General features: G+C 48.2%; 12 non-coding genes across 12 annotated transcripts in view; all 12 read left to right on the forward strand.

Annotated features, from left to right (window-relative positions):
- The first annotated feature begins 8 nt into the window (after window positions 1-8).
- Window positions 9-98, forward strand: trnar-ucu (transfer RNA arginine (anticodon UCU)). The gene is given in 2 exon segments: window positions 9-45; window positions 63-98. It is a non-coding gene; the product is annotated as a tRNA-Arg (tRNA).
- A 101-nt stretch (window positions 99-199) lies between these two features.
- trnat-agu (transfer RNA threonine (anticodon AGU)) lies at window positions 200-273 on the forward strand. Its single transcript has one exon. It is a non-coding gene; the product is annotated as a tRNA-Thr (tRNA).
- Window positions 274-522: 249 nt separating this feature from the next.
- On the forward strand, window positions 523-596 carry trnat-ugu (transfer RNA threonine (anticodon UGU)). The gene has a single exon. It is a non-coding gene; the product is annotated as a tRNA-Thr (tRNA).
- A 107-nt stretch (window positions 597-703) lies between these two features.
- Window positions 704-777, forward strand: trnat-agu (transfer RNA threonine (anticodon AGU)). Its single transcript has one exon. It is a non-coding gene; the product is annotated as a tRNA-Thr (tRNA).
- A 249-nt stretch (window positions 778-1,026) lies between these two features.
- On the forward strand, window positions 1,027-1,100 carry trnat-ugu (transfer RNA threonine (anticodon UGU)). The gene has a single exon. It is a non-coding gene; the product is annotated as a tRNA-Thr (tRNA).
- Window positions 1,101-9,707: 8,607 nt separating this feature from the next.
- Window positions 9,708-9,781, forward strand: trnat-agu (transfer RNA threonine (anticodon AGU)). Its single transcript has one exon. It is a non-coding gene; the product is annotated as a tRNA-Thr (tRNA).
- A 249-nt stretch (window positions 9,782-10,030) lies between these two features.
- trnat-ugu (transfer RNA threonine (anticodon UGU)) lies at window positions 10,031-10,104 on the forward strand. Its single transcript has one exon. It is a non-coding gene; the product is annotated as a tRNA-Thr (tRNA).
- A 107-nt stretch (window positions 10,105-10,211) lies between these two features.
- Window positions 10,212-10,285, forward strand: trnat-cgu (transfer RNA threonine (anticodon CGU)). The gene has a single exon. It is a non-coding gene; the product is annotated as a tRNA-Thr (tRNA).
- Window positions 10,286-10,968: 683 nt separating this feature from the next.
- trnar-ucu (transfer RNA arginine (anticodon UCU)) lies at window positions 10,969-11,058 on the forward strand. The gene is given in 2 exon segments: window positions 10,969-11,005; window positions 11,023-11,058. It is a non-coding gene; the product is annotated as a tRNA-Arg (tRNA).
- Window positions 11,059-11,159: 101 nt separating this feature from the next.
- On the forward strand, window positions 11,160-11,233 carry trnat-agu (transfer RNA threonine (anticodon AGU)). The gene has a single exon. It is a non-coding gene; the product is annotated as a tRNA-Thr (tRNA).
- Window positions 11,234-11,482: 249 nt separating this feature from the next.
- Window positions 11,483-11,556, forward strand: trnat-ugu (transfer RNA threonine (anticodon UGU)). Its single transcript has one exon. It is a non-coding gene; the product is annotated as a tRNA-Thr (tRNA).
- Window positions 11,557-11,663: 107 nt separating this feature from the next.
- trnat-agu (transfer RNA threonine (anticodon AGU)) overlaps window positions 11,664-11,714 on the forward strand; it is a 74-nt gene continuing 23 nt past the window's right edge. The window contains exon 1 of the tRNA in view: window positions 11,664-11,714. This exon is cut by the window's right edge and continues 23 nt beyond it. This is a non-coding gene — a tRNA (tRNA-Thr).

Raw genomic sequence — 11,714 nt, forward strand, 5'->3', positions numbered from 1 at the left:
GCGCTGTAGGCTCTGTGGCGCAATGGATAGCGCATTGGACTTCTAGATTATGAAACAAAGTGATTCAAAGGTTGTGGGTTCGAGTCCCACCAGAGTCGTAGCCTTTTAGCTCTGATGGCCCTTCTTCGTGGTTTTCTTCTCACATTGTTTGATCTGCTCATACTTTTACTCTCTGTTCCTTTAGCCACTCAGAGAGGGTGGCGCCGTGGCTTAGTTGGTTAAAGTGCCTGTCTAGTATACAGGAGATCCTGGGTTCGAATCCCAGCGTTGCCTTTAGCTTGTGGTCAGCTATGGTATAATTCTGTGGCTCTTTCTCACTTGAGATGTGCTGCATCCTGATAATTCACGGTTGTTGCGACGGCTGTCTATTTTCACAGAAAAGACCTAGACAATGAGCAAAACTTTCTAGACAATGGGCAAAACTTTCTAGAAAACTTGCAAATGGACCATTGCAGTTCTTTGACACTCTTTAGCCTAAACCCTTCATTGATAGGACTTGACTCCGTCGGCTTAATTTGTCAGGGTGCCATGGCTTAGCTGGTCAAACTGCCTGTCTTGTAAACAGGAGATCCTGGGTTTAAATCCCAGTGGTGCCTTCTGTCAGAGGTTGTGGTCTCTAGCCTCCACTCGACTGTTTTCGGGATCAGATTGTTGTGTAACTTCACACTGTGACTCACCCTCCCACAAAGCGTGGGTGTGGGTAGGCGCCGTGGCTTAGTTGGTTAAAGTGCCTGTCTAGTAAACAGGAGATCCTGGTTTCGAATCCCAGCGGTGCCTTTAGCTTGTGGTCAGCTATGGTATAATTCTGTGGCTCTTTCTCACTTGAGATGTGCTGCATCCTGATAATTCACGGTTGTTGCGACGGCTGTCTATTTTCAAGGAAGAGACCTAGACAATGGGCAAAACTTTCTAGACAATGGGCAAAACTTTCTAGAAAACTTGCAAATGGACCATTGCAGTTCTTTGACACTCTTTAGCCTAAAGCCTTCATTGATAGGACTTGACTCCGTCGGCTTAATTTGTCAGGGCGCCATGGCTTAGCTGGTCAAAGTGCCTGTCTTGTAAACAGGAGATCCTGGGTTCAAATCTCAGTGGTGCCTTCTGTCAGAGGTTGTGGTCTCTAGCCTCCACTCGACTGTTTTCGGTATCAGATTGTTGTGTAACTTCACACTGTGCAATTTTAGGATGCCCTGGCATAGCTGTTCAATGATCATGTCATGTAAACCGACTGTTCAAATCCCGCGATTCCAACATTTCAGCTGCTGTTCTCTCTGGTCTACATAAAAGGCAGGAGGTCCTGTAGTAGAAAACATGAAAGACTTGTTTGTGTTTTCAAAAGATCCAAAGACTTGTGACGTTAGGTTGCACAGCATTAGCTGGTCAAAGCGCCTGTCCTTTAATCTGGAGATCCTGAATTCGCATCCCAGAACTGCCTCCCATTTGACAAATGTGCTCATTGTCATATGTAAAGAGCAGGAGGTGCAAATAGTAATTGTAACTCTTGGGCTGAAATATACAGAAGCTAATAAGAACTGAAATCTGTCTTCCTCTAGGATTGTGTGCAAAACATCAAGGGGCTGCGCTGTAGGCTCTGTGGCGCAATGGATTGCGCATTGGACTTCTAGATTATGAAACGAAGTGATTCAAAGGTTGTGGGTTCGAGTCCCACCAGCAGGGCAGGACTTACCAGGGTGTGGGCTCCTGGGCTTGAATAAATTTTGGGCCCTACACTCTCGGAATAAAAGGTACAAAAGCTGTTACTGGAATGGTACCCTTTAAATGGATCCTAATATTTACTATTTAGGTACAGATATAGGTACATTTGTACCCATTATATGCACTCTTTAGGTGTACTATTTGAAAGGGTACCACCCCAGTGACAGTTTGTGTAAATTATCTTCTGAGAGTGCACATACAGTAAACAACCTAAAATAAAAAATATATCATAGAACTATATTATAGGGAAGTTTCCCAACAGGGTTTAGATTAATCCAGCACGAGGCCTATTGCTAGGTTATATCAGATCATTTAAGTAGATTTTACAAACAAACCTTACAAAAAACATTACTGGTGTGCGTCTTGAGACAAAACAATGGCAATGATATATGTTAAGATATATCAGTGCAAGATGTGTTTAAATTAAGACAGATCAAACATGCATTTTAGTCTTGGACAAGGATAAGACCCGACTAGGAAACTGCCCCTATATCTCTAAAGCAGAACATAAGCCCAGTCTAAAATTAAATCATGTATTTTTAGGGATGTCACAAATCCAAATTAATCATGCACATTAAAAAATACCCCATAACAACATTTTAAAATCATTGTGTTAGACTTAGTTTAAGAAAAGAATGATATGTCTTGATAAACATTCACCTTATTGCACACCTTATAATGTTATAAACATAATCAACAAGTGTATTTTTTGCATATAGCCTACAAGTGGTGCAGTGTTTAAGAATGAAAAAGAAAAGATTTTAGGGCTGTCGTGATTTCGGTCTTATTGGCCGCTTTGTCTTTGTTTCACCATGTGTTGTGTTGTGTTTATGTTTTGACAGCTCCACACGTGCGCGCCTTCCACCTGGTGACCTCATTATCTCCGACTCTTCTCACCGGCGTCCCACACCTGATCCATATTAATTGCCCATCCGGTTTGATTTAAATTCCCCTCGTTTCCTCTGTTCCTTGCAAGTTCGTCTTATTATGTTCATGCCCGCTAGCCTGGCTAGTTCTAGTCCTGTTCGTGTCGAGTGTCTATGTGTAGTTTTGTCTGGATCATTTACCGTGCTCTCTGCTGCCTTATCTCTTCAGATTCCCCGCCCCGCTGTCAGTTTCTCCCGAGTGGTGTGTTCCCCGCCAAGCCTCTGTTAACACTCTGTCTGTGGATTCTCTGAGCGCCAGACTACATGTAGCGCTGTCCAGCTGCAGTGCGCTCTGCGCGTAATCCTGCATAAGACTCGGACTACTGCTGTGCGCTGTCCAGCACATACTCTGCTGAAGACTCTGACCGCCCCTCTCTCTCTCTCTCGCCGTGCCCCGCCTGGAACTCTCTGTTATGCCCCGTGTCGGGTTGTTTCGAGTGTGGACGGATGGTGGAGGTCCTACAGCCCTGCCGGGTTTTCCACTTCGAGTGCTTGCCTTTACATGAAGACATTGAGTGTTTTTGCCATACATATTTACATTTTACATGAAGACATAGAGTGTTATCTCCTATACATACCTGCCATTTGTGAACCTTATTAAAAACCCTCTGCATTGGGATTCCTGACTTTTGTGGTTCCTGACAGGACGAACTTGCCAAGATGGATCCCGCGGAGGTTGATGCTCTCCGGTCAGCGCTCGCCCAGCAGGGTTCATGGTTAGGACAACACTCGGCTCACCTCACCACCACTTCTCAAGAGGTTGAGGGTTTATCAACCCGTTTGAATGACCTTTCCTCTCGGCTTGACCAGGTCAGTCATGATGCCACCCAGCCCAGTCAGCCGTCGCAGACGGAACCTCACGTCACAGCTCCACCTCCATATAATGGCGATCCCGCCTCCTGCCGGGCTTTCCTTTCACAATGCTCTCTAGTTTTTGCCCTGCAGCCCCGCCGCTATGCCTCTGAACGCACCCGGGTTGCGTATGTGATTACCCTTCTGGTTGGCAAGGCGCGCGAGTGGGCTACGGCCGTGTGGGATGCCAGCGATCCTTGCTGTCGGTCTTTTGACGAGTTTAGGGAGGAAATGGAGAAACTATTCAACCGGTCGGTGCGCGGGGACGCCGCTGCAGCTCGCTTGGCACATCTTGTTCAGGGCAGACTCACAGTTACTGAATATGCTATTGAGTTTAAGACCTTAGCGGCTGCCTGCCACTGGAATGAAGCGGCTCTCCGAGCCCAGTTTGTAGAGGGGTTGTCCGATGATCTTCAGGACGAGATCGCTCTTCATGACCTCCCTCCGTCGCTAGATGCCATCATTGATCTCGCTCTCCGGATCGAGGCCCGGAGACTGCTTCGCAATCAGCGACGTTCCATTCGTCAGCGAGTGTTTACGGAGGAGACCATCACTTCCCCTTCTTCACCTTTGCCGTCAGCCGAGCCTGAACCCATGCAGCTGGGGCGTTTGCGCCTGTCACAGAGAGAGAGAGAGAGGCGTATACAGAAGGCCCAGTGCTTGTATTGCGGGAAGCCCGGGCATTTTGCAAGGGTCTGCCCGTTAAAAGCCGCTGCCCATCAGTGAGTACGGGAGTCCTGGTGGGCACTTCTTCAAAACTCTCCCCTGTTTCCAGTACCCAACTCCCCGTCATTTTGTCCTTCGCTGGGCGTGATCATCCGTCCACTGCCCTTCTCGATTCTGGTGCGGAGAGCAACTTCATTGATGAAGCGCTGGTGCGCGCCTGGGGTGTTCCGGTTGTTCCTCTCCAATCCCCTTTGGATGTCTGGTCCCTCAAGGGGCAGCAGATGGCGCGGATTACACATTGCACTTCTCCTGTGAGTCTCTCTGTGTCTGGTAATCATCGTGAGGAGATTGTGTTGCACGTCCTTCATGCGTCTCTATCCCCTATTATTTTAGGGCATGGATGGTTAGCGCAACACAATCCTCACGTTGATTGGCAGCATAGTATTATCTTGTCTTGGTCCCAGTCTTGTCATGTGTCATGTCTTGGTTCTGCTGTTTCTGGTTCTGTTCTTTCTCTTCCTCAGGTTCCGGCGGTCGATTTGACCGGGGTCCCGGCGGAGTATGCGGATATCGCTCAGGTGTTTAGTAAAGCCCGGGCCACCTCCCTGCCTCCTCACCGGCCATATGATTGCGCTATTGATCTCCTCCCCGGCACTTCTCCGCCTAAGGGTAGACTTTATTCGTTATCGGGTCCTGAGAGAGAGGCTATGGACCAGTATATTAATGATGCCCTGCGTGCCGGTCTCATTCGTCCCTCCACCTCGCCCGCAGGGGCGGGGTTTTTCTTTGTTGGCAAGAAGGACGGCTCCCTGCGCCCTTGTATTGATTATAGGGGCTTAAATGACATTACGGTTAAGAATAGGTACCCCCTTCCCTTAATGTCTACTGCGTTTGAGCTCCTGCAGGGGGCGCAGTTCTTTACTAAGCTAGATTTACGCAACGCCTATCATCTGGTGCGAATAAGAGAGGGAGATGAATGGAAGACAGCCTTTAACACCCCTACCGGACACTTTGAGTACTGCGTTCTGCCGTTCGGCCTTTGTAACGCCCCCTCTGTCTTCCAGACTCTGGTTAATGATGTGCTGAGAGACATGGTTAACAAGTTTGTCTTTGTGTACATAGATGATATTCTCATCTTTTCTCCCTCTATGCAGGAACACACTCAGCATGTTCGCCGAGTCTTACGCCGGCTGTTAGAAAATAAGTTGTATGTCAAGGCGGAGAAGTGCGAATTCCATCGTAAGTCAGTTTCGTTCCTGGGTTTTGTTGTTGCCCCCGGTGAGATCCGTCCCGACCCTGCCAAGATCAAAGCGGTGGCCGAATGGCCAGTCCCCGACTCCCGTAAGGATTTATTAAGATTTCTGGGTTTCGCCAATTTTTACCGGCGATTTATCAGAAATTATGGTCAGATTGCTCAACCTCTTACTGCTCTCACTTCCACTAAGGAGAGGTTTGTCTGGAATTCCAGTGCTCAGGAGGCCTTTGATATTTTAAAGTCCCGGTTTATCTCTGCTCCTGTTCTCTCTATTCCAGATCCGGCTGCTCAATTTATTGTGGAGGTGGATGCTTCGGATGTCGGGGTAGGCGCCGTTTTGTCTCAGCGGTCTGCTAAGGATGGCAAGGTGCATCCCTGTGCCTTTTTCTCCCATCGGTTAAACCCAGCAGAGCGAAATTATGACATAGGCAATCGGGAGCTGCTGGCGGTCAAACTGGCTTTGGGTGAGTGGCGTCACTGGTTAGAGGGGAACTCGGAGCCCTTCCTGGTCTGGACGGATCATAAGAACCTCGAATACATCCGTTCAGCCAGGAGGTTATCTTCTCGTCAGGCTCGTTGGGCGCTCTTCTTTGACAGATTTAACTTCACCCTCTCGTACCGGCCTGGTTCCAAGAATACTAAGCCCGATGCTCTCTCTCGTTTGTTCGAAAGCCCCGGTTCCGCTGGGGACGAAACCATCCTCCCGGAGGGGCGGGTGGTGGGTGCCTTGCGCTGGGGAATAGAACAACGGGTGAGACGGGCCGGCCGGGAGGGGGAAGTGCCAGAAGGGTGCCCAGCGGGTCGATTGTGGGTTCCGAATGCACTTCGCTCCGAGGTCATCCGGTGGGGTCACGAGTCCAAGTTTGTTTGCCATCCGGGGGTTCGGAGAACGTTGGCTACCGTACGTCAGCGTTTTTGGTGGCCCTCTATGGGCCCCGATGTCAGACAGTATGTGTTAGCCTGTCAGGTTTGTGCCCGTAATAAGGCCTCTCATCAAGCCCCTATTGGTCTGCTTAAACCACTACCCATTCCCTCTCGTCCCTGGTCACATATCGCCATCGATTTTGTAACCAATTTGCCTAGTTCTAAGGGAAACACTGTAGTTTTGACCATTGTCGACCGCTTCTCCAAGGCGGCTCACTTTGTCCCTTTTCCCAAGTTGCCCACTGCCAAGGAAACTGCCCAGGTTATGATCGAACACGTCTTTCGCTTACATGGTCTGCCCACAGACGTTGTTTCAGATAGGGGTCCTCAGTTTATTTCTCGTTTCTGGCAAGAATTTTGTAGACAAATAGGCTCCACAGCTAGCTTGTCTTCAGGGTATCATCCTCAGACCAACGGGCAATGTGAACGGGCTAACCAAGATTTAGGTAGAGCTCTCCGCTGTCTGACATCGCAATATCCGAGCTCCTGGTGCCAACAGTTACCCTGGGTTGAATACGCCCATAATTCTCTCCCTGTTTCTTCCCTTAACATGTCCCCTTTTGAGGCGTCCATGGGGTTTCAGCCCCCTTTATTCCCATCACAGGAACCCGATGCGGTGGTTCCGTCTGCGCTGGCTTTTGTCCGTCGTTGCAAACGCACCTGGAGGAAAGCTAGATTTACATTATGTCAGATTTCCAGACGAACCAAAGCCGCGGCCGACCGTCACCGTAGAACTGCGCCCCGTTTTATCTGTGGGCAGAAAGTATGGCTTTCGTCCAAGGATTTACCTCTCCGTGAGCCTTCTCGCAAGTTGGCTCCACGATTCCTTGGGCCATACAGCATTGTTAAGGTCATTAATCCCGTGACGGTCAGGCTCAGATTGCCCCCAGCACTCGGTCGGGTTCATCCAGTTTTTCATGTGTCTAAACTGAAGCCTGTGTATTTTTCCCACCTTAACCCTGTTCCCTCTGCCCCCACCCCTCCCACCCCTCAGCTTATAGATGGTGCCCCTGTGTATTCGGTTAAGTCGTTACTGGATATGCGTCGCCGGGGTAGGGGATTTCAATATCTCGTTGACTGGGAAGGATATGGTCCGGAGGAGAGGTGTTGGGTACCGGCCCGGGACATCCTGGACCCTGGGCTGATAGAGGATCTCCGCCGGCGACGGGGTGAGCCCCCTCATGGACCGCCCGGTGGCGGTCGTGGGGGGGGAGTCCTGTCGTGATTTCGGTCTTATTGGCCGCTTTGTCTTTGTTTCACCATGTGTTGTGTTGTGTTTATGTTTTGACAGCTCCACACGTGCGCGCCTTCCACCTGGTGACCTCATTATCTCCGACTCTTCTCACCGGCGTCCCACACCTGATCCATATTAATTGCCCATCCGGTTTGATTTAAATTCCCCTCGTTTCCTCTGTTCCTTGCAAGTTCGTCTTAGTATGTTCATGCCCGCTAGCCTGGCTAGTTCTAGTCCTGTTCGTGTCGAGTGTCTATGTGTAGTTTTGTCTGGATCATTTACCGTGCTCTCTGCTGCCTTATCTCTTCAGATTCCCCGCCCCGCTGTCAGTTTCTCCTGAGTGGTGTGTTCCCCGCCAAGCCTCTGTTAACACTCTGTCTGTGGATTCTCTGAGCGCCAGACTACATCTAGCGCTGTCCAGCTGCAGTGCGCTCTGCGCGTAATCCTGCATAAGACTCGGACTACTGCTGTGCGCTGTCCAGCACATACTCTGCTGAAGACTCTGACCGCCCCTCTCTCTCTCTCTCGCCGTGCCCCGCCTGGAACTCTCTCTCTGCCCCGTGTCGGGTTGTTTCGAGTGTGGACGGATGGTGGAGGTCCTACAGCCCTGCTGGGTTTTCCACTTCGAGTGCTTGCCTTTACATGAAGACATTGAGTGTTTTTGCCATACATATTTACATGAAGACATAGAGTGTTATCTCCTATACATACCTGCCATTTGTGAACCTCTGCATTGGGATTCCTGACTTTTGTGGTTCCTGACAAGGGCAGGGCTATTCAAATCTTACCCTGGAGGGCTGGAGCACTGCATAGTTTAGCTCCAACCCTGATCAAACTTAACCACCTGTGATTTTCTAGTGATCATGAAGACCTTGATTAGCTTGCTCAGGTGTGTTTGATCAGGGTTGGAGCTAAACTATGCAATGCTCCGGCCCTCCAGGGTAAGATTTGAATAGCCCTGTTTTAGGGAGTTATTTAATAATTATGACAAGACCATCATGTAGTATTAGACACCAAAAACCAAAGTGGAGAAGATGATCATTAATTAATTTTTGCGTCTGATATGAACGTAATACATTAAAACCTTGAACGTAGATATAAAAATGAACACTTTTCAGAAGTTTAAACTGTGATTCTGTTAAGCACAAGCAAACATGCTGAGAGAGAAACTACAGGTAGCTAGTGGATTATATGAAAAACCATCAGGACATTAACATGGCCATAATTTAGTGCATCCTCACCTCCAGATGAAGTAATAAACTGGACTGATGATTTAAATGTTGACATTATCATATGTGCGTTGTTACCTCTCCGGATTTTGTTGTTTCGTAGCTCTGCTTCACTTCTCCAGTTTGGTTACAGTGTCGTGTGAGCTGGAAACTGCGAGCAGATTGGATTTCATTTGGCGCCACACAGACCGCTTGGTGATGTCAAAGTACCGCGAGAGCAATTAGAAAGCAGACTTCCCCATGTGATTTCTCGAATTGCTCTCACGGTACTCTGATGTCATTCTTCTGGCTGTTGTTGAACCACATGAATACACCCGTCTGCTTTACAGTCACTTTTGCGGCATGATCATTTTATTTCATATGATGATCAAATCGCGTAGTGCCGCATGAAGTCAAATGCACCAAATACAAAGGAGCCGACTGTATATGAGGTTCAACCCAGCCAAGTAACAAGTGAAGCATGCGAATGGTGAGTGATTCAGATGTCAATTTATGAATGAAAGTGTCAAAGGTTTGTCACACACTGTTAAGTATCCGCTTTTTTAAAAGGGTATACAGAAATGCTTGACCTTTCCTAGTGGGCATACTGCGTATACCGGCGTATCACATTAGATTACTAACAAACAAAGAAAAAACAGAGTTACAAGACCATAGCCCACTCTAGTAACCTTTTTCATCCTGAGCGCTTCATTTTCACAAATAAACAAATAAAACGAACGCAAGCAAGCAAGCTCGGAGGCCCCTATTGGCCGGGGCCCCTGGGCTCAAGCCCAATGGTAAGTCCGGCCATGCCCACCAGAGTCGTAGCCTTTTAGCTCTGATGGCCCTTCTTCGTGGTTTTCTTCTCACATTGTTTGATCTGCTCATACTTTTACTCTCCGTTCCGTTAGCCACTCAGAGAGGCTAGCGCCGTGGCTTAGTTGGTTAAAGTGCCTGTCTAGTAAACAGGAGATCCTGGGTTCGAATCCCAGCGGTGCCTTTAGCTTGTGGTCAGCTATGGTATAATTCTGTGGCTCTTTCTCACTTGAGATGTGCTGCATCCTGATAATTCACGGTTGTTGCGATGGCTGTCTATTTTCACGGAAAAGACCTAGACAATGAGCAAAACTTTCTAGACAATGGGCAAAACTTTCTAGAAAACTTGCAAATGGACCATTGCAGTTCTTTGACACTCTTTAGCCTAAAGCCTTCATTGATAGGACTTGACTCCGTCGGCTTAATTTGTCAGGGTGCCATGGCTTAGCTGGTCAAAGTGCCTGTCTTGTAAACAGGAGATCCTGGGTTCAAATCCCAGTGGTGCCTTCTGTCAGAGGTTGTGGTCTCTAGCCTCCACTCGACTGTTTTCGCTATCAGATTGTTGTGTAACTTCACACTGTGACTCACCCTCCCACAAAGCGTGGGTGTGGGTAGGCGCCGTGGCTTAGTTGGTTAAAGCGCCTGTCTCGTAAACAGGAGGTCCTGGGTTCGAATCCCAGTGGTGCCTTTAGTCTGTGGAAAGCTTAGTGCTGTATTTGTGGCTCTTTGTCAGATGATATGCAATCGCCTGATAAATCAAGGTTCTTATGACAGCTCTCATAACAGTCTGATAGGGTGCCCAGTATCAACTGGTCGAAGAGCCTGTCTTGTCAACAAACTGTTCAAATCCACGCCGTGCCTTTCTTTCAACGGCTGTGCTCTCCGATCTAGATTAAAGTATGGAGGTCCACAGGGAAATCTGACTTTCTTGTGCTTGGCTTTATTCAAATAACGCCATGCAATTTTAGGATGCCCTGGCATAGCTGTTCAATGATCATGTCATGTAAACCGACTGTTCAAATCCCGCGATTCCAACATTTCAGCTGCTGTTCTCTCTGGTCTACATAAAAGGCAGGAGGTCCTGTAGTAGAAAACATGAAAGATTTGTTTGTGTTTTCAAAAGATCCAAAGACTTGTGACGTTAGGTTGCACAGCATTAGCTGGTCAAAGCGCCTGTCCTTTAATCTGGAGATCCTGAATTCGCATCCCAGAACTGCCTCCCATTTGACAATTGTGCTCACTGTCATATGTAAAGAGCAGGAGGTACAAATAGTAATTGTAACTCTTGGGCTGAAATATACCGAAGCTAATAAGAACTGAAATCTGTCTTCCTCTAGGATTGTGTGCAAAACATCAAGGGGCTGCCCTGTAGGCTCTGTGGCGCAATGGATAGCGCATTGGACTTCTAGATTATGAAACGAAGTGATTCAAAGGTTGTGGGTTTGAGTCCCACCAGAGTTGTAGCCTTTTAGCTCTGATGGCCCTTCTTCGTGGTTTTCTTCTCACATTGTTTGATCTGCTCATACTTTTACTCTCTGTTCCGTTAGTCACTCAGAGAGGCTGGCGCCGTGGCTTAGTTGGTTAAAGTGCCTGTCTAGTAAACAGGAGATCCTGGGTTCGAATCCCAGCGGTGCCTTTAGCTTGTGGTCAGCTATGGTATAATTCTGTGGCTCTTTCTCACTTGAGATGTGCTGCATCCTGATAATTCACGGTTGTTGCGATGGCTGCATATTTTCACGGAAAAGACCTAGACAATGAGCAAAACTTTCTAGACAATGGGCAAAACTTTCTAGAAAACTTGCAAATGGACCATTGCAGTTCTTTGACACTCTTTAGCCTAAAGCCGTCATTGATAGGACTTGACTCCGTCGGCTTAATTTGTCAGGGCGCCATGGCTTAGCTGGTCAAAGTGCCTGTCTTGTAAACAGGAGATCCTGGGTTCAAATCCCAGTGGTGCCTTCTGTCAGAGGTTGTGGTCTCTAGCCTCCACTCGACTGTTTTCGGTATCAGATTGTTGTGTAACTTCACACTGTGACTCACCCTCCCACAAAGCGTGGGTGTGGGTAGGCACCGTGGCTTAGTTGGTTAAAGTGCCTTTCTAGTAAACAGGAGATCCT

This window comes from Paramisgurnus dabryanus, chromosome 18, assembly GCF_030506205.2.
Source record: "Paramisgurnus dabryanus chromosome 18, PD_genome_1.1, whole genome shotgun sequence".
Classification (NCBI taxonomy): domain Eukaryota; kingdom Metazoa; phylum Chordata; class Actinopteri; order Cypriniformes; family Cobitidae; genus Paramisgurnus; species Paramisgurnus dabryanus.